This window comes from Urocampus carinirostris, chromosome 2 (genome assembly GCF_059441175.1).
Source record: "Urocampus carinirostris isolate Australia breed hairy pipefish chromosome 2, RoL_Ucar_1.0, whole genome shotgun sequence".
Classification (NCBI taxonomy): Eukaryota; Metazoa; Chordata; class Actinopteri; order Syngnathiformes; family Syngnathidae; genus Urocampus; species Urocampus carinirostris.
This window is the reverse complement of record NC_142350.1, coordinates 30986518-31005189: the sequence shown is the minus strand read 5'-3', so window position 1 is coordinate 31005189 and position 18672 is coordinate 30986518. Positions and strand designations below refer to the sequence as shown.

The 18672-nt window shown below is 38.9% G+C and overlaps 1 pseudogene; it reads left to right on the top strand.

Moving 5' to 3' along the window:
* Positions 1-3088: 3088 nt before the first annotated feature.
* On the top strand, positions 3089-3234 carry LOC148371645 (5.8S ribosomal RNA; annotated as a pseudogene).
* The last annotated feature ends 15438 nt before the right edge of the window (positions 3235-18672 follow it).

Below are 18672 nucleotides of genomic sequence, written 5' to 3'. Positions count from 1 at the left end.
ATTGTGAGAATATGTTATTCTGAAAGCCCAAGAGTACCATAATTCAGTTTTAAAAAAAATAACATTGAATTAATAAAAATGACCTTCAACCATAAAGGAGCATTCAATTTATTAAAACGTTTTTTGTTTTTTTTTTGATAAAAAGCCTTTAGCAAAATATTTTATTAAATTGGCATCTCAATAGCTCATGATATGTCACTTGTGAAATGATAGTTTTTAACCAGCCGGGGACTCTAAGTGCTCAGGGCCACCGAATTTCTCAACCTAAAATCGGCCCTGATTGAAACCCATGTGAAAAAACAAGGGATTACTGTATATATCACTGTGGGTATTTGCATGCTAAATGACTTCACTCTTCTTCATTGAATGGATAAGTTGCCCGCCTCATTGTCACTCAAACTTGATAAATGTCTCCAACTAACGCGTGCAAAAGAAAGCACTTCTCAAGGCTGGGTTGTGTATGAATATTATTACTGTTATGCATCTGTGTAAAAAAAGGGAGATAGACTTGTGTGCATCTTTATTGCGGCGTTAAAGCCCAGGTAATGCCGCCGAATAATGCATGATAAGGCAAACAGAGGCGCTCCTTTCAAAATATTCTAATGTGATCATTGGAGTGGAAAATAAAGGGAATGTGGACGGGGGATGAATGCATTCCTCTTATTCGCACTTATTTACAGTATTAATGTTTGGTCTCTTTCATTTATACGTTGTCCTTACAACTGAATAAAATGTTGTGTTTGGAAGGACTTTATTCATCTGATTAAAACAAATATTTTCTTTATTTTCATATAATGACTATTGTCATGGTATATGTTTGTTTGGTTTATTTATTTATTTTTTTTCATGTGCTTTTCTGTATTTTTTGTCATTGTCACATCAAGTTTAATTTTGTCTACTACGAATGCTTCATTTCCGCCAATTAGCTTCCCGTGCCTTGGTTGTTTTGTCCAAGAGTTGACAAGCGAAATAGATACAAGATTGGATTTGGCTGCTTGGAATCGTTGGAAGCTGCAGTATCAAATTTGGCCACCATAGGGCGATTGAGACTACTCAAAAGTAGATAATTATGGATTTGTTGTTATTTGTTGAGGCTGCCAAGATGCAAAAACCTAAAGACACTTATAGAGGCCTGAAGCACTCCTGTGTACATTTTCACATAAATCGGTTAACATAAACACACACACACACACACACACACACACACACACACACACACACACACACACACACACACACACACACACACACACACACACACACACACACACACACACACACACAAGTGGGATTTATAAAGTAGTTTAGATTTAGATTAGATTAATGTCCAAACCTGCTGGATCCTGGCTGGTTCCTTGCCATATGTAGTTCTAGTATCTTTGTAAATGTTCCCTTACATTGTTTTTTTGTGCTGGTTCACAATTTATTCTGCCTTTTCTTGTGTGTTTTTTTTTTATTTTATTTTTTTGCCAAAAATTCCTTTGCAGTGACGACCCTTGAGCAAAAACAAAACAAAACTAAAATAAATTGTTAACATGTTTACAATAAATTCTAAGGTGTGACATGCCGCTCTTCCTTGGAGCCATCACCACTCTACACAAGTTCACAAGACTGTAAATAACAAAACGATCCAACTTATGTATGGAAAAAATGTATAATAACATCTTAGTTTTCATCTTATTTTGAAATTATGTTTTTGCCAAACATTTTGCACTACTTTTTTTACTGCACTATTGTTCATAAGCCAGTTTCCAAGCACTACCTTGTTCATATTTTAGGGTGTTAATCCCAACATTTGTTTTATCTCGCTTTTCTCTTTTTCTTGATAACATCATCTTGTTGTAAAAAGTGTTCTGTTAACCTAGTTTTTCAGTGACAATCAAGATTATTACTGTAATTGCAGTTCATATTTGCTGATTATGTTTGCCTTTTTTTGGGTAGTCACATCGTTCTGGTGATCAGAAAACCTTGGAACATTTTAACCAGGGTTGAACAGGCCCATAAATTAAAAATAAATAGATTAATACATGTGCTCATCATCCTTACAATAGTCTATCACATTCCAACTTTTTTGTTTTGTTGGTCTTTGACACTAACAATAAATACTCTGAATCTGCTTTGACTCTTATATATATTTCTGAACAAGATTGGTTAAATTATGTTCAATGCTTTACAATTGTGTCATAGCTATGGTATTGAAATAAGTTGGAGCATGGCTAATATCTTGCTCCAAAAAGAAAATGCTCAAACATTGCAATGGGATAATAGGATTGATTGCAAATTTTCTATTGTTGACTTCAATCTGCAATAGTATTGATCTTTTGCATAATGCTTAATATGTATTACAACAATTAGGAAAGTAAAAAATATCAAGAGGCATTTTGTTCTATCACTTGTTACAGACCCAATTACTTCCATTGACGGTTGTAGACGGTAAACATGTTTTTATAGATTTGTAGGGAAATGAGTCATTGTGGTCCATCCATTATCTGCACCTGTTATCCTCAGTTGTGCTGCAGAGGGTGCGGGAGCCCATCTCAGCTATCTTCGAGCAGAGGGCAGGGCACACAGACAAAAAACTCCCTCGCTCATTCACATATAGGGGTCTATTTAGACCGACCGAAGATATGCATATTTGTGGTGTGTGGGAGCTCAGAAGAAACCCAAGCAAGCACGGGGAGAACATGCAAGCTCTGCACAGGGAGGCTGGTACTGGATTTGAACCCTGGGCCGCGCGACGGAGCGAGTTCGGCGGACGCGGCGTCACACGGCGCGGCGTTAGAAAAGGCGGCGGGCGTGATCGGGCTACCCCCATAACTGGGGGAAGCCCACTCGTCCACCGACCCCAGTAGCGCGGCGTGACGACAGGCGGCCGTCCGCGCGCGGTGGGCGAAAGGCGCCGGACGTGCGCAGGACCCCCGTAACTGTGTCGGTGTCGTGCGTATCGCGCCCGAAAGTACCCACGCCGCGGGTTAGGGGCTCGCTCGTGGGAGCGACCGAACGGCACCCGCGGTGCGGCGCAAGTAAAAACCCTGTCGTGAATTTGTCTCTGATCGTCCCGGGCGGACGTAAAGTTGCCCAGCTGTACGACTCTTAGCGGTGGATCACTCGGCTCGTGCGTCGATGAAGAACGCAGCTAGCTGCGAGAACTAATGTGATTTGCAGCTGCGATTGGCTGGCAACCAGTTCAGGGTGTCCCCTGCCCACTGCCCGGAGATGGCTGGGATGGGCTCCAGCCCCCCCGCGACCCTTATAAGGATAAGCGGTGCAGATAATGAGATGAGATGAGATTATTTTTTTATTTTTATTTTTTCATTTTGAAGGGGCGTCGCTACTTCGCAGATTTTCACTTTTAGCGGTTGGTTTTGGTCCCCATTAACCGGGTCTAAAAAATAATAATTATTATTTTTTTTTAATTTTTTTTTTTTTTAATGGTGCGCTGCTACTTTGCGGATTTTCACTTATCGCGGGTGTTTTTTGTCCCCATTAACCGCGATAACTGAGGTCCCACTGTATATAACCATTCAATATAGCTTTTATGTTATATTCCCATGACTCCCTTAAATGCACGTAACTGTTTATTTTTTTTTTATTCATTGTCATTTTACTTTTTTTAATTTCCAGACTATAAATCAATGTGTTGTAAGTCACACTCAACCAGGAATTAATAATTCAGTATAAAGTAATATACTTAAGATCAATTTTTTGACTTATATAATGATGTCGCTATGTCTTTGAAAACGTATAAGATGATTATGATAAGTTTGAGCGTAGAAGGAGAATAAGTGTTAGTTTCCATCAAAGATGAAGTGCTATGACATGTGAGGCACATCATCATCTGCCTCCACTGCCTGAACGTCATTTGATAAATATGAATAATATAATAAAAAATATGAAGTTAAAATTGAGAATATTAGTGAGAATACAATTTATATCGTTATTAACTTTTTTTTTTCCTTTTAAGTCTTTTATTACATGTTAATCTTGGAGTGCCATAACTAATCTTGTTGTAAACGTACAGTACATTATTTGTTGTTAATGGAAACAAAGGCAATTCTTTTCTATTCTATTGAAATGCAAACTACTTAGTCCATCCATAACAATAGAAGGACACAATGAAGACAACAGACAAAAAAAGGAGAGAGCAGCTCAGATTGCAGGTAAAAAGAAGTTGAAACAGCCATTAAAGCCGGCAAATCTTGCCGACATGCTTGCTGGAAATAGCGTGTCATGTCCATACCTGCTAAAGTCACTCTAGCATTTTTTATGCACAACTGCAGAAGTAAGAGGCACAAAAAGCAACTACATGTTAAATAGAAATTAAATTTGTATAGTTTTAATCCGCGCAGGTAGGGGAAAATATTCAAATGGGCCCATTCCCTCTTGTTCAGGTTCAGAGTGATTGAAGGAACTTGTGATTGAGTTTCCACACAGTGCTTCCGTCTGCACACGCCAGCCCTTATGCGCCTTGATATTAACATGCCTCTTTCATTAGAAAAGCTCGCCGTTTTCTGGTTTAGGCGGTAAAATAAGATGCAGAATGAGACAATAAAGTGCATTTGTGTTTCAGTTGGATGCATTATGAATAAGTCATTGTAAGTGCCTGCTGCCTGGGCTTTGTCGTCCTCAGGAAGATAATCACCGCCTGGAACGCATTCTCGGGCCCGTAACACAGCCTGGCCCCATGTACTAACTCTATTATGTAGGGAAATATTGAAAAAAGGGATCATGACTTTATAATAGCCATGTACATCAAGCGAGAAGGAAAAAGGTTGAAAATGGGGTCACGATACAAAGCAATGAACTGTAATTTATGGTAAAAGTCTTGCCATGTTAGGTATTTTTTTATACAGGCTTTTTTAAAGAATTGTGTAATTACTATTAACAAATATGTCCTTGTTTTAGTCAAATTATGTTTTAGGAACTAGGGCCTATAAAAACATTTCAACAATATTTTCACTTGTATTCTTATTTGTTCTTAATGCCATTGGTTTTTCTACCTAAAAACTAACTCAGACCTCAGAAATGTTTGTCTTTATTAAAGGACTAGGAAATTCCAGGCCATTCTGAAAAGTATTTTTATCATATATAAATTCCTATTTATGTTTATGGATTAGAAGCTCCAGTTGTCAGACAAATAGAAATGCATTTCTTTCTATCCTAAACGTTCAATGCAAATCATTACTAAAGAACATTTCCCATTGTCAAAAAAATACTATTTATATTTATTTTTACAAATAAATAATCCTTCATAAATTGTTAAATTATCTGATCAGAAACTCAGAAGAAAGTGCTAATTAAAATGAGTCAATGTTTACCTACTAATGGCTATATTTTGAGTTTCTTTGAAGGTAAAAAACGAATTTACACTGCTAATTAAGCTTTACACAGAATATATTTCATTGAGTATCTCTGTAGTATTTTCATAGTAATGTTTTTGTAGTATTTGTTTATTTTTTTTAATTTTACTGTAGTTTTGTTTTTGTAGTATTTCTGTTGTAATGTTTCCATAGTAGTATTTTCATATTATCGTATTACTTTAGTAGTATTTTTGTTGTATTTGTATATATTTTTTTTTCAGGATTAAAACAAAATAATATATTAGGTCCTCTGTCCCTTAGAGCACCAAATTTAATATTTAATTGTATAATGAATGAATGAATGTATTTTTGGAATATTTATCTTGTAGTATTTTTATATGACAGTATTCCTGTAGCAGTATTTTTGTATTGTTTACAGTATATAGATGTTTTTTTTTTTTTTTTTCAGAATTTAAGCAAAATCATATATTATGTCCCTGTTTTGAAACAGTACATTTGATGTTTAATTATGTAATAATTTATTTTAGGATTGTTGTAGTATGTTTGTAATAGTGTTTTTGTTGTAAACACACAAAGGCACAATGTGGGCAAAGGCGACACCCAAAAAACATTTTTTATAAGTAGTGCTTTATCATTTTATTTATATGTGTATTGTAAATATATTTTGACCATTTGAGTTTGGCAGGCTGGACAAAAAGGCCTGGCAAGCCACTCTTATTTCACACGTGCATTGAGGTTTGGCTGCGGCGAGGCTGGCCCCAGGTGTGATGGGGACCACTGTTTTGGTCACGACAGAGAGAGCGAGCACCTGGCCCCAAGAGTCTGCACACATAGCGATCAGTGTCACTCTAGTGTCCAACAAGACAATTTCAGGGTGATGACACTTGCACACGCAGGATTAAACACGTTGGGGCAGAAAGATGATTGGCACGGCTATTTTGTCAGGGCGGCCACACTCGTACAGTTTTCAATTCCCCGAAAGGGGGACGCTTATAAAACGTAATGTCAGCTAAATAATAAAATTTGTTTTTTTGAATACTGCGTTTCATCACACAATGACGAGCAAGAGTGGCCACAAAATCATGCAGACTGTGAACTAGCCCAGTGTTTTTCAATATTTTAGGAGCCATGGCGCATTTCTTTTAAACCTTAAAGGTGGTGTCTGTAATTTCAAATGATTCTACCTGCTAGCACCGCCTTATGGCTGAAATAATTCTTCTAGCCTCTGTCAAGTTCCTTTCTTGCACCTGCAAGTATACGAAATTAGACGCGCTGAAATAAACTCTTCCGTTTTCATCTTTTTTGGAGTTTGGATTGGCATTTAAATTGTAATTGAAACTGTCCTTTTCTTACTTTCACCATTTTCATCCTAGAACACAGTGTAATCATGCGCATGAAATCATTCTCCTCCCCTGCATTCCACTAAAGGCTGAGTGATTGTATTTGAAAAACAAGACCCCAAAAGACTCAAACTAAAGAAAGCACAGATAAACAGATAGATAATTACAAAAATAAAATGATACATGAATGTAAAAACCCTTATATTGCCACACATACAGTGTTATGTTACTCATTTAATGTGTTGATTTTGAAAATATTGCAGCTGTAATATTCACATGCATTAAAGTGTATGATTATATGCCAATACTGGACTCTCACAGATTTATTTCTTATGTCTTTTTTTCATCCCTGTAACAGTTTTAAGTCCAAACACAAGTATTTTCTTCTGGCAAATTCCTCCCTGCCAAGAAAAAAAAACTTTTGATTGTTGTCACCCGTGTCATGCATTGCGTATTGGGTGTGCATCTACATCTGAAACCCGGGAAGGAATCCAGGAAACAAGGATCCAGTGTGTTACAACACACATCAAGTCCACAATTTGTTTTGGGCTACATACAGATCTTCTCCTGGTGTTTTATGTCCCGGCCCAGTTGCTAAGGCAACACCTGAAGATAGCTAGTTAACTAAGTGCAGAAGAGATGCTCCTGTCATTTACATCAATTATGGATGAGTGAGAGAACTTGGACATGTTAAACCTCTTAGAGTGGATGAAGAAGCAGAATAGTGAGAAAGAGAGAGAGACTAAAGATCGACAGAAAGACTCATGAACGCTCTGTGTCAGACAGACTATCACAGGTGGCTTGAAAAAAGAAAACGTTCTTAAAAGGTATTAACTTTTTGTGTCGGTGCGTTCCAATCCTTGTTGTGATCATAATATATTGTATTTCTCAGACTGTAAGGCACATCTAAAAAACCCAAATTAGTAAGAAATTTAAAAGTGCACATTATAACCCGGTGCTCCTTTTATTCCGCAAAAAACAGTGGATACGATTGCAAATGCATACAGGATTCATGTGTGTGTTACTCATGTTTCACAGATCCCTCAACAGCATGAGTCGCCAGTGCACCAATGAGGACGCGACTCTGGACAGCCTTCGCCACAATTCCATTCCTTATTAGACTAAATATCTATTCTGTGGTGCTCCTTCACTGCTGAAATCTGCCTGTTCTTTGGCTAGGATGTTTTCAGCCTGTGGTTTGAGTCTGTTCAGTAGGACCCTAGTATACTTGCATGGCTGATGAGACTGATGGTTCTGTAGTTGGAGCATAGTTGAAGGTTTCCTTTCTTCGGTAGCATAATTACTAGTCATTGTATCCATGCAGATGGCCACAGTCTTATTTGCCAAATTTTACTGCAAATACTATTCCAGATGTCTACAGTTTGCTCACCACCATTTCATATGAGTTCTAATGGGATATTGTCGATTCCTTGAGACTTTCTGCTCTTCAGTGAAATAATTGCTGCTTCTACTGTTTCTGTGCAATGGTTGATTATTTGAAAAACTGCCTTCAACATGAATGAAAACCATTTCATGGCGGTGAGAGTACCGACACTTAACCACTACACCACCAGTGATACCATTGAGATGTGAAAAGACGTTCGAATTTATCGCAATATCACAATATTTTTAAGGGGATGGAGAATAGAGAAAACAAAAAGTTCTCCTGAACGTTATATATAATGGAAGAGTGTCACGTTTGCCATGGCACCCAATTGGCCCCACCCGTTTTGCGCCAGGTGCAGCTTGTTGACAGATTGGCTTCCCCACTACTTAAATTAAACTACTGTCCTGTGAATCCCTTGTGGTCAGTCCATCTGCGAACCTCCGTGATAAAAGGCAAGCCTTTTCTGACCCTGACTCTTGCCTGTCCCGTTTTTTGCTCCTGTTTGTCTCCCGCTACGACCTGTTTTGATCTCGACCTCCTGCTCCCCTGCCCCAAATTACGACCAATCCCGACCACATTTGCTCTCCCGTCCCGGTTTACGACTCGTTTCTCACCCCGACCACGTCTTGCTCTCCCAGTCCCAGCTACCGACCAGTTGTCCGCCTCCGACACCTCCATCGCTCGCTACAGAAGATCCACTTCCGTGTTCGGATCACAAGCCGAGTACGAGAGTGAACACCCGATCGTGGGCGCACCCCTTCCTCGTTCTTTCAATAAAACTTGTAAACGTTACACGAGTGGGTTCTGTTTCTGTTCTGGTCCTGACAAAGAGTTGTTTTCCTCGTTGTGCTTTTTTATGTTTATTCATATCTTTCAGGACAACTTTCTGTTTTATCTGTTCTCTAAGTCCAAATTCACACTGCAGGTAAATCTAATTCTTTTTGCACGGACGTGACCGGTGTCCCATCTGTTAAAGTCCGTCTGAACAGAACATACCCGATTTTTTTCACACCAGACGCAGGCCACATATAAAAGTGATGTGGTCTTTAATCCGATTCGTATCCGATCTTTTTGAATTTCAACTGCTATCTGAATGGTCAAGTAATATTCATGCGACCCGCACATCATCGATACGCGGCAGGCGTCACTATTCTGCCTTCAACCAAAAACAAATATTCTCATTAGATAACACATTAATGGAAAATGAACATTTGTCTATTTTGTTACTCATAGCCCAGACAACAATGCATCATGGATTCACAACATGTTGCACATCTTTATTGTTCACTAGTGGTAGTTAACAATGTTGGCTTTCAAATCCCACCACACAGACAGTATTCAGTGGGGGAAAGCAAGATTTTGGATTTAATTAATATTTGGGGGGACAAAAATAAATGCATTGCTTGTGACAGTTTTTGTGTGTTCAGACGGGAGGATCGAGTCGCATTCAAATCGCATTTAGTTGGTGAACGAACACACAAAAACATTGCATTTCACCGAAAGTTCGGAATTGAGCATTTAGTTCTGCCGTGTGAATGTAGCCATAGTATACGTTTCTGGCAAAGTAAGTGAAAATAGTGTGATAAAAATATAAGATAATAATGATAATAATAGTCTGTAGTTTGCAATAACTTGTGGTCTGCACAGCCCTTTGAGACTCCTTGTGATTAAGGGCTATACATATAAACATGACTTGACTTGACTTAAGATGTAATGCATTTTCGTATGCCATCTGTACCACTCCGCAACTCAGGTTCGATTTCCTTCGCATCAAACGTTTTCAGCGAATTATCAATTATTGCACTTGTATTGTATTGTATTGTATTGTATATATATATATATATATATATATATATATATATATATATATATATATATATATATATATATATATATATATATATATATATATATATATATATATATATATATATATATATATATATATATATATATATATATATAACACATTCGTTGTAAAAACACTGTTTTTACAACCGTTTTTTTTTTGTTTGTTTGTAAAAACACTAATAGAATGACCTCAATGACCCCAGTGGGCAAATGAAAAGGGTTTTAAAGCCTTTAAATTGCCTCTGTTTGAAAATCAAGCCGAAAATGTTGTCTAGTTTGCACAATTTACAAAGTAAAAAATATCACAATCAGCACATTGAAACATTTGAGATCTCTTAGGTAGGAAAAGAAGCCAACCTTCTAAACATATTGCCCGGAGGATGCTGCAATGCTATTCTACTCATGCAAAAACCATTAGCGCTTTAGGGCCCAAACAGGACGAATGGAGGGGAAAATCATTGTGTTGTTCAAGGGAAGAAATAGGAGATACATTGAGAAGATTGTTGGAGATCAATATTCCATTTGGACTCCACTGGTAGACAGAAGCATGGACAGTCAAATGTTTTGCTGCATAAGCAGTGTGAAGCGGTTGGCATGCGTGTGTGTTTTTGTGTTTGTGCATTTTAGTGTTGCGGTGTGTGAGAAAGACAACGTTTGCACCTTATTTCTATGGCTGTGGAAAGAGAACATAGCGGCTATTGGAAAGCCTGAGAGCAGCTTGGGGCTTCTTGTCACCATGCAAGTCGGTCTGTGCAGCTGTCCATATCTATTGAGGTCAGATGGGCTTTCCATGTTGTTCAGGCCAAAAACAGAACCCGGAACAGTGGACCAGAAGACATCGGTGCGCTGGAGCATTTAAGGAAGAAAAAAAGTTGGAAAAAAGGAAGCAAATAAATATTAGTATTGCGGCATGAATAGGCCTTTGGTGACACCCCAAAAAGCAAGCAGAATTGGAAAAAGGAAATCCATACCTTAAGCAGTGTTTTTTGTGAAATTCATTAGTGATCCGTCAGAGAAATAATTAAACTTGGTGCACGATGTAATGTACGAACTAAGATACATTCCCTCCGTGGGTCTGTCACACACACGTTCAGCAGTAGCTACACTACTCAGTAAAATGATATGATTATGTTTTTTATTTTTTGAGTACAATGATGGGAGTTTAATCAAGGTAAATCCTAAAGAAAAAAGAAAAACCCAGCTTATGAACGTATATTAAAGAAGGCAAATCAAATGTATTTGTAAAACACTTGTCAGGTAATAAATTGCCATTCAACTTGCTGTATAAAAACATTCTGTCATGATTACTGACTAGATTCACCTGTGCCCGCTCATTTGGCGCCAGCCGCTGCGGGCTACCTGATTGGTTCCCTGTCCCTTTTTAAACCCAGTCTTGTCACTCTACGGTTGTCAGTCCGTCAGCGAACCTCTGTTGTTACAAGGCAAGCATTTTGACCCTGACTCGCGCTTGCCCCGTTTTTGCACCCGTTTCCCCCCTGTCCATTCCTGATCTCCCGGTTTGTCTCCGGCTACGACCTGTTTTTGATCGCGACCACGTTTTTGCTCTTCTGTCCCGGCTATCGACCTATTTTTTTCCGTCCTTGACACCGCCATCTCCCGCTACGGAAGATCCCCTTCCGTATCCGGATCAAGATCCGATTTTGTGAGCAGCTTGCTTCCCGCGGGCGCTGACCTTCCTCTATCCATCTATCAATAAAACTTGAGGTTAACGTTAGGCAGTTGGGTCTGGATTAGTTTCTAGTCGTGACACATTCAGTGTAAATTAGGACATAAGAATATTTATCCCCACCCAATAACCCTAAACACGTAATACACAGACACTCACTATGGTTAAAATACAATAAAACAAAAATTAATAGTAACATAAATTAAATATGATTATGACCAGACACAGACAAGCCATCTGAGAAAAGGGACCTGAGGGAGGGTTAGCCACACTGATCCATCCATTCTCTACAGCGCCAATACTCAGTAGGGTCGCGGGGGTGCTGGAGCCCATCCCAGCTATCTTCGGCCAGTAGTCAAGTCAAGTCAAGTCAAACCTATTTATATAGCCCCCAATCACAAAAATGTCTCAAAGGACTGCACAGGATTACAGTTACAAAATTACACAATTACCTGATCTTAAACCAGCATGCCAGTGGGCAGGGGACATGCTGAACTGGTTGCCAGCCAGTCACAGGGCACACAGGAACAGACAACTCACTCGCTCATTTACACCTAGGGACAGTCAACCTGAAATGCATGTTTTTGGGAATGTGGGTGGAAACCGGAGTGCCCAGAGGAAACCCATGCAAACACGGGGAGAACATGCAAATTCCACATGAGGAGGCTGTGGTAGCTGGACTTGAACCCTGAACCTCTGCAGCGTGGGGCTGCGCGTTAACCACCCATCCACCGTGCTGCCCGTGGGTCAGGTTAATGTTGTCAAAAAAGGGACATATGTGTGCTCAGTGTTCAATTCAACCCATATGTTCAAATGAATTAAAAGTTTTTATAATGTGAGCAGTGAGAGTTGGTTAAACACTTCTTGTTTTTAAACTTGTAACAGTATAGATATTGAGCACTATAAAGTAATGCGTTGTCACCAATGTTCCCTCTAATTTTCCACGGGTCTGAGCGTTCACACAAAGTCGGTGAGCAACGCTTGAAACAACAGTGAGCAACCATAATCCCAAGTGTGGCAAGATAATTAATTATCAAACATGTCCAAAACTTGACATCGAGTTACATTTTGCTGAGTTTCCCGGCAATGCAAAAAAAAAAATCACTTTTGAATGAATTGACTAATGTATTATTGCAAAGGTTGTACGGCCTACAAACGTCATTTGTTTTTACAACAATTCTTTCACAAGATTTTCATTTCTTTTTTTTCGTGGTATCTTTTGTCGCATACTACTAACATTTTGTGGGGCTAATTTAGTCAGTTGCACGATACAGGTCTGTATTTAATCACAATTTTTTGGTGGAAGTACAATGTTGGCAACAAGATTGACTTGGTATAATTGGAAATTATTTGAATGCAACACAAACTTTTTCTTCTTTTTCCCTGGTTTTTTTCCATTTTTTTAATCCCTTTTAAAAAAAATCTCATTGTGTTTATTTTTTCCTAGCTGTTACTTTGTCTTTTTGTTCTCTATTTACTTTTTTTCCCTTTTTTTCCTTTGTTTCTTTATTTTCTTTTTTCTCTTCCTTTTGTTTTTTTTCTCAGCTTTACACTACTTTTTCATTTTGGTATTTTTTTCTTTTTTGTTCTATTCCCCCCTTCCTTTAAGTCATTTTGTGCATAATTTTACATACTATTTGGTCATTTAGGGATGAAAGAAGCAAAAACAACCTGAAGAGCTGTTTAGGACCCGAAAGAGCCGGTTCCTTTTAGTGAGCCGAGCCGAAGAAGCTGGTTCTCAAAAAACGTTAAAAACTCAGCTTAGAGGGAACACTGGTTGTCACACCATTTTTTCAGAGCACAAGAAGAAAGCTTAACTTTAAATGTGTTAAATCAACACTCATGGATGGGTTAGGACACATATAAACACCTTATATGCATATATGTAATTATTCGCTACAGCAAATTGTCAACATTCACAGAGATAAATAATGGTACCCTCTCATTAGGGTTTTTACAAAGCTGAAAAGTGCATCAAATGTTTGTAACCCGTTGCTCCTTTTATTCCGCAAAACACAGTCGAAAAGATTGCAAATGTGCCTCTTCTTTCTCTAATGATGTTTGTTGCCGAACTTTTGAAATAAATCAAAAATGGATAAAACCCCAATGCGTGCAGAACATCGGGTACCTTTTAAACTTTGTCTCTCTTCTGCGTATCAACATCCGTGTCACGAGACAAGACAAGTAAACGTGCTGAGCTTGTGAGTAGAGTCCAAGGCTGTAATGGTTTTACAAGTGTGCTTTGAAAATGGCTGACAATCATTTCAATACCAAATAGGCCGGTCACAGAAGTTAGTGGAAAATTCTCAAGGCACCAGCTTCACATCCCTCCTTCATCTAGACTGAATCCTGCAGGTGGTTTGAATCCCCTAGGTCTCTCACACAACAGTAAATCAGAACACCACTTGTGAAGATTGTATAATCGCTTAAATATCAAGTACATTGTAGCGACAATGGAATAAATCAAGACGTATATAAGTATATTTATCAATAAAGTGCATTAATAACCACTGACAGATAAACATGAATACAAGATTAATGTGAGGATTTAAGCAAATGGAAAGGATATAACTGGATAACTCATAAAAATACGACTATATGTGCAGTTTTAATATTACTTACTCAATTATCACATTCAAATACAGAGATTTGGGTAAGACTTGGTCAATATTGTAAATAGGCATCACATACGTGTTGCAAACGCATTATAATCTGATTATGAGCATTATGTTGAGCTCTAATCCTTCATTCACAGGAATTATATTCAAAATATTGAAATGATTTTGTGACATGGGAGTGTTTTACATTTTTCTTAACAACCTCCATATTTTCAAGCCCCTCCTCCACCACAAAAGAACCCAACCCCCACACCCCAATGTATACACACAGACAGACGCGATCATGCGCTTACCTCCTCGCGGTGGCTCATTAATCAACGCCAGATTATCAGGAAAGTGACACCTCCGTGATTACAACGTAGCTGGGTAACTTTCTTTAATAGGAGTTTACTTGTAAAAGAGATGCAAATGAGCGAGTTTGCCTAAAAGTGCAAGCTGGCTTGTTATTCAGGCTACAGTACTCCAGGGTTTGCGTCAAATGCCAGAAATGTAAATGGAAAACGTGGGCCTAACTAAAGAGATAACATGTCAAAAATTTGGAGCTTGCATCGTTGCGAAACTAGAGTTAATGCACTAATAATATGTGAATAACTCAAGTTGAAGGGGCGATAGTAATGCTTTATTTTTGTAGGTTCCAAGCAAGGAAGTAGCTCAATCTGCAACAGAAAAACACACCTTAAGATCTAAGAATATTTTTTCGGTTAGTGAGTCAAAATTATGTTGTAACATTGCTCTATCATACCATTGTAATTCATCAATAATTTAAAGAGGATGTTTCAGCAGCCTTATATTCCATAGCATTTTAATCGTTGTAAACATAATAATACTGAGAGGGATGTAAGGATTTCTAGTCATCATTCGACCATTGAGTTGGACTAAAAGACAATGGGAATAGAGAAATCCTCACACCTGCATAAAATCTTCAACAAGTGACTCTCATTAAGGACACTGTGTAAAAATACTGCACCAACAGCTTCCTTTGTCAGGTCATCAGTTATCACCAATCTTATCACAATCGCATTGTCTCCAGATTATTCCTGGTTTGTAAGGTTTGGTTTTTGTTTTGTGGTTCAGACAGTTTTTTTTAAATTGTTCATTGACCATTTGTTTGTTACTTTATTGGTGATTTTGTTGCAAAATACCATATTTCTGAGCACCTTGCCATGGTACCTGCTTTTCTGCAATTGGGTACACCACAGATTGCAACATAATGAAGTGATCACCAAAAGACCCAGCGGGAAGCTTCTAGTGCCTCGGCTGCAAGAAAAGCCACTGACTGCTTTGCCCCCCGGCTGCGAAGAGAGCCCCCTGGTCGCTTCTGCTCCGTGCCCCGGCTGTGTAGAGAGCCCCCAGCTGCTTCAGCTCCCCGCCCCGGCTGAGAGGAGAGCCCCCGGCCGCTATGGCTCCCTGTTCCAGCTAGGGACTGTGTTCTACAGCCTCCGTGGTTCTTGATGGTTTTTCCTGTTTTTTTTTTTTTGTTTTTTTTAATGGTCTATCTGGCCTCCGCTCTTGAAGGAGAGGTTATATCTTGTTCCAGCATGCCGCCATTTGCCAGAGGACACCAACTGACTGAAGAATCTCCACACTTGCCTGCAATCTTCCACACTTAACTCCTATTAAGGACCCAGTATAAAGAATACTGCACCGCCAGCTTCCCTTGTTGGGTCATCATAATTCATCACAATTCTTATCCCCATCACTATGTTTTCAGTTCACTTCCTGGTTTGTCAGGTTTAGTTTTAATTTTTTTGGTTCGGACCATTTTGTTAAATTTTCACTGACCATACATTTGTTACTTTATTGATGATTTTGTTATTAAATATCATCTTTTTTTATCAGCTTGCCATGATTCCTGCTTCCCTGTGTTTAGGGCCACCACAAAGAATAACATAGGGGAGACTCAAAGTAAAGAAATAAGACATCAATAATTATGATTATTGATCTTGCAAGGGGGCAGCACGGCAGCAAAGTGGTTAGCCCGTGTGCGGCACAGTTCTAAGGTCTTGGGAACCTTCTGTGTGGGTTGAAATCCAGCTACCAGCCTACCTGGGCGGAGTTTGTCTGTTCTCCCCGTGCATGCGTGGGTTTCCTCCGGGCACTCCGGTTTCCTCCCACATTCCAAAGACATGCATTTCAGGTGGATTGGCCGGTCCAAATTGTCCCTAGGAGTGAATGAGCGAGCGAGTTGTCTGTTCCTGTGTGCCCTACGATTGGCTGCCAACCAATTCAGGGTGTCCCCTGCCCACTGCCCGATGATTGCTGGAATGGGCTCCAGCACCCCCGCGACCCTAATGAGGATAAGCGGTGCAGCTAATGAGATAAGATGAGATGAGATCTTGCAAGGAGAATAGCAAAGGACCGTTTAAGATGCCAACTAATCCAACCTGTTCCGAAGGTCTTGCTCGGAGCCCTGTTTGGATTGGAATCTCCTAGGTTACAAAAAACAGCTTAACCCTAGGGTGTAGAAATCAAAGACCAACATAATTGGTCAATAGTGACAATTATGTAAAGAGTGAAAAAGCTCTGAGAGTCCAAAAGTCAATATAACGAACAACAGTGCACAATAATGACAATACTGACTCAGTCAAAAATGTAGGTGTCAAATTTGACCCAAATCTGTCGTTTCAAATATTATTAAAACAGATATGTGTAATGTATTACCGTGCTGATCTTATGCAGAGGCAGAATTAGGCATGCCTTATTACAGAGGGCGACTGTGAGACAAGAATTTGGATTTGGAACAGAAGAAAAAGGGACACTATTACCAAGGTACGAAGGAGTCACGCCATCCAGTAATATGTTTTCTTGTTGTGTGGACTTTTTATTTATAATGAAAGTTTACCTATCAATAGGAAAGTACAACAATTACATTTAGTTTCTGCCACATGAAATAAAATGCATTTTTGATGAACATCTGGCTTTAAGCTTTCAACATATTGTAATTATTGAAATATGTAGGGTTTACATAGGGAACATAACATTAAAGCAATAAAATAGCTTTTTTAAAAATAATTTCAGCCAGAAAAAAACAACAACAGAGTTGGTCCCTCTTTAATGGATTTTCATTATGCCTGCACTCTGTCCAAACATGGAGCTTCCCTCTTTCCCCACATCTGTCAAAGGAAAAAAAACGTCTCTTTTAATCTTTAAACGCTAAACAAGCTTGAACTCCTGCTGTCGCCTTCATTTTCCTTCTAAAAGCATATGCGCGTGCTCCTAAATATTTCATTGCAGCCGCCAGTCCGATAACACTGGGTAAGGCTATAGATAATCAAAAGGTATGTGTGGAGTGTTTAACACGCTTCTATTTCCAGAATAATTTCATTGATACAGGCGCAAAGGTCAAGACTGAACTTCTTATTCTGATCACATTGGCCTATTTGGACAATCCCCAAAAATGTCTTGACAATGATTGCTCAGAAGAGATTATATTGTGTGTGTGCGCATGCTCAAATGGTTTACTGTTCTTCAGGGTAAGGCGACCTAATGTAAATTAAAAAGCTTTGCCTGATCCCAATTGACCCGCCCGCCCCTTCCTGCCAAGTCTTAACTCCACTGACATCTTTGACTCTGTATAATACAATGTGTCTGAGGAAAAGAGAGGCCATTGAAATCTCACAAGGAAAAGCAACTTAAAAATAAATAAAATAAAAGAAGCACCCTCAGTTAAAGAACGGATCTTTATTACTACTTTCATCTGTAAATGAAAGCAAGCAATTATTGCAAGGTGCCAGAATCATATTATTATGTTGGCCTCGGTCCCCTAGATAGTCATCAATCACCCTCAATCGAGCTGTCACCGGTAGGCACGGATCCAGCTGGAGAGCACTGGAGAAGTAGAAGGAGTGACGGAGTGGAGGTGGAGGAGGAACACATCATCATTAATTTGAGGAGTGACCCCCGGGGGCCTTTTTTGCGTGTCTCAACCCGGGACTCCCCGAGCGAGAGCAATGCGTGGACTAGAGGAAAAAGCTTGACTTTTGGGGTACTAACCCCATAGAATAGATGGATAGCTGAATGGATGGAAAGCTGGGTAAGTAGATAGATAGATAGATAGATAGATAGATAGATAGATAGATAGATAGATAGATAGATAGATAGATAGATAGATAGATAGATAGATAGATAGATAGATAGATAGATAGATAGATAGATAGATAGATAGACAGACAGACAGATAAATAGATGCATAGATATTTTAAGACAATCATAGACAGATTGCCAATGATAATAATAATCCTTTATATGCATGTACAGTAAAAACTAATTCGGCAATGAAATCTAAATCCACTTCCACTCCTGCAAACTGCATTTTTAAATGCTTCCCACAACAAAGTGAATAATATAGTTAAAGACAGATCATTTTTAGAGTGACAAACTTGTGACGTCACATGCGCTGCCTCTTAAAACAGCCTGCATCTGCTGCTGACGTCTTCGATTCAACTTTTTTTATACAACGCCAAAAAAA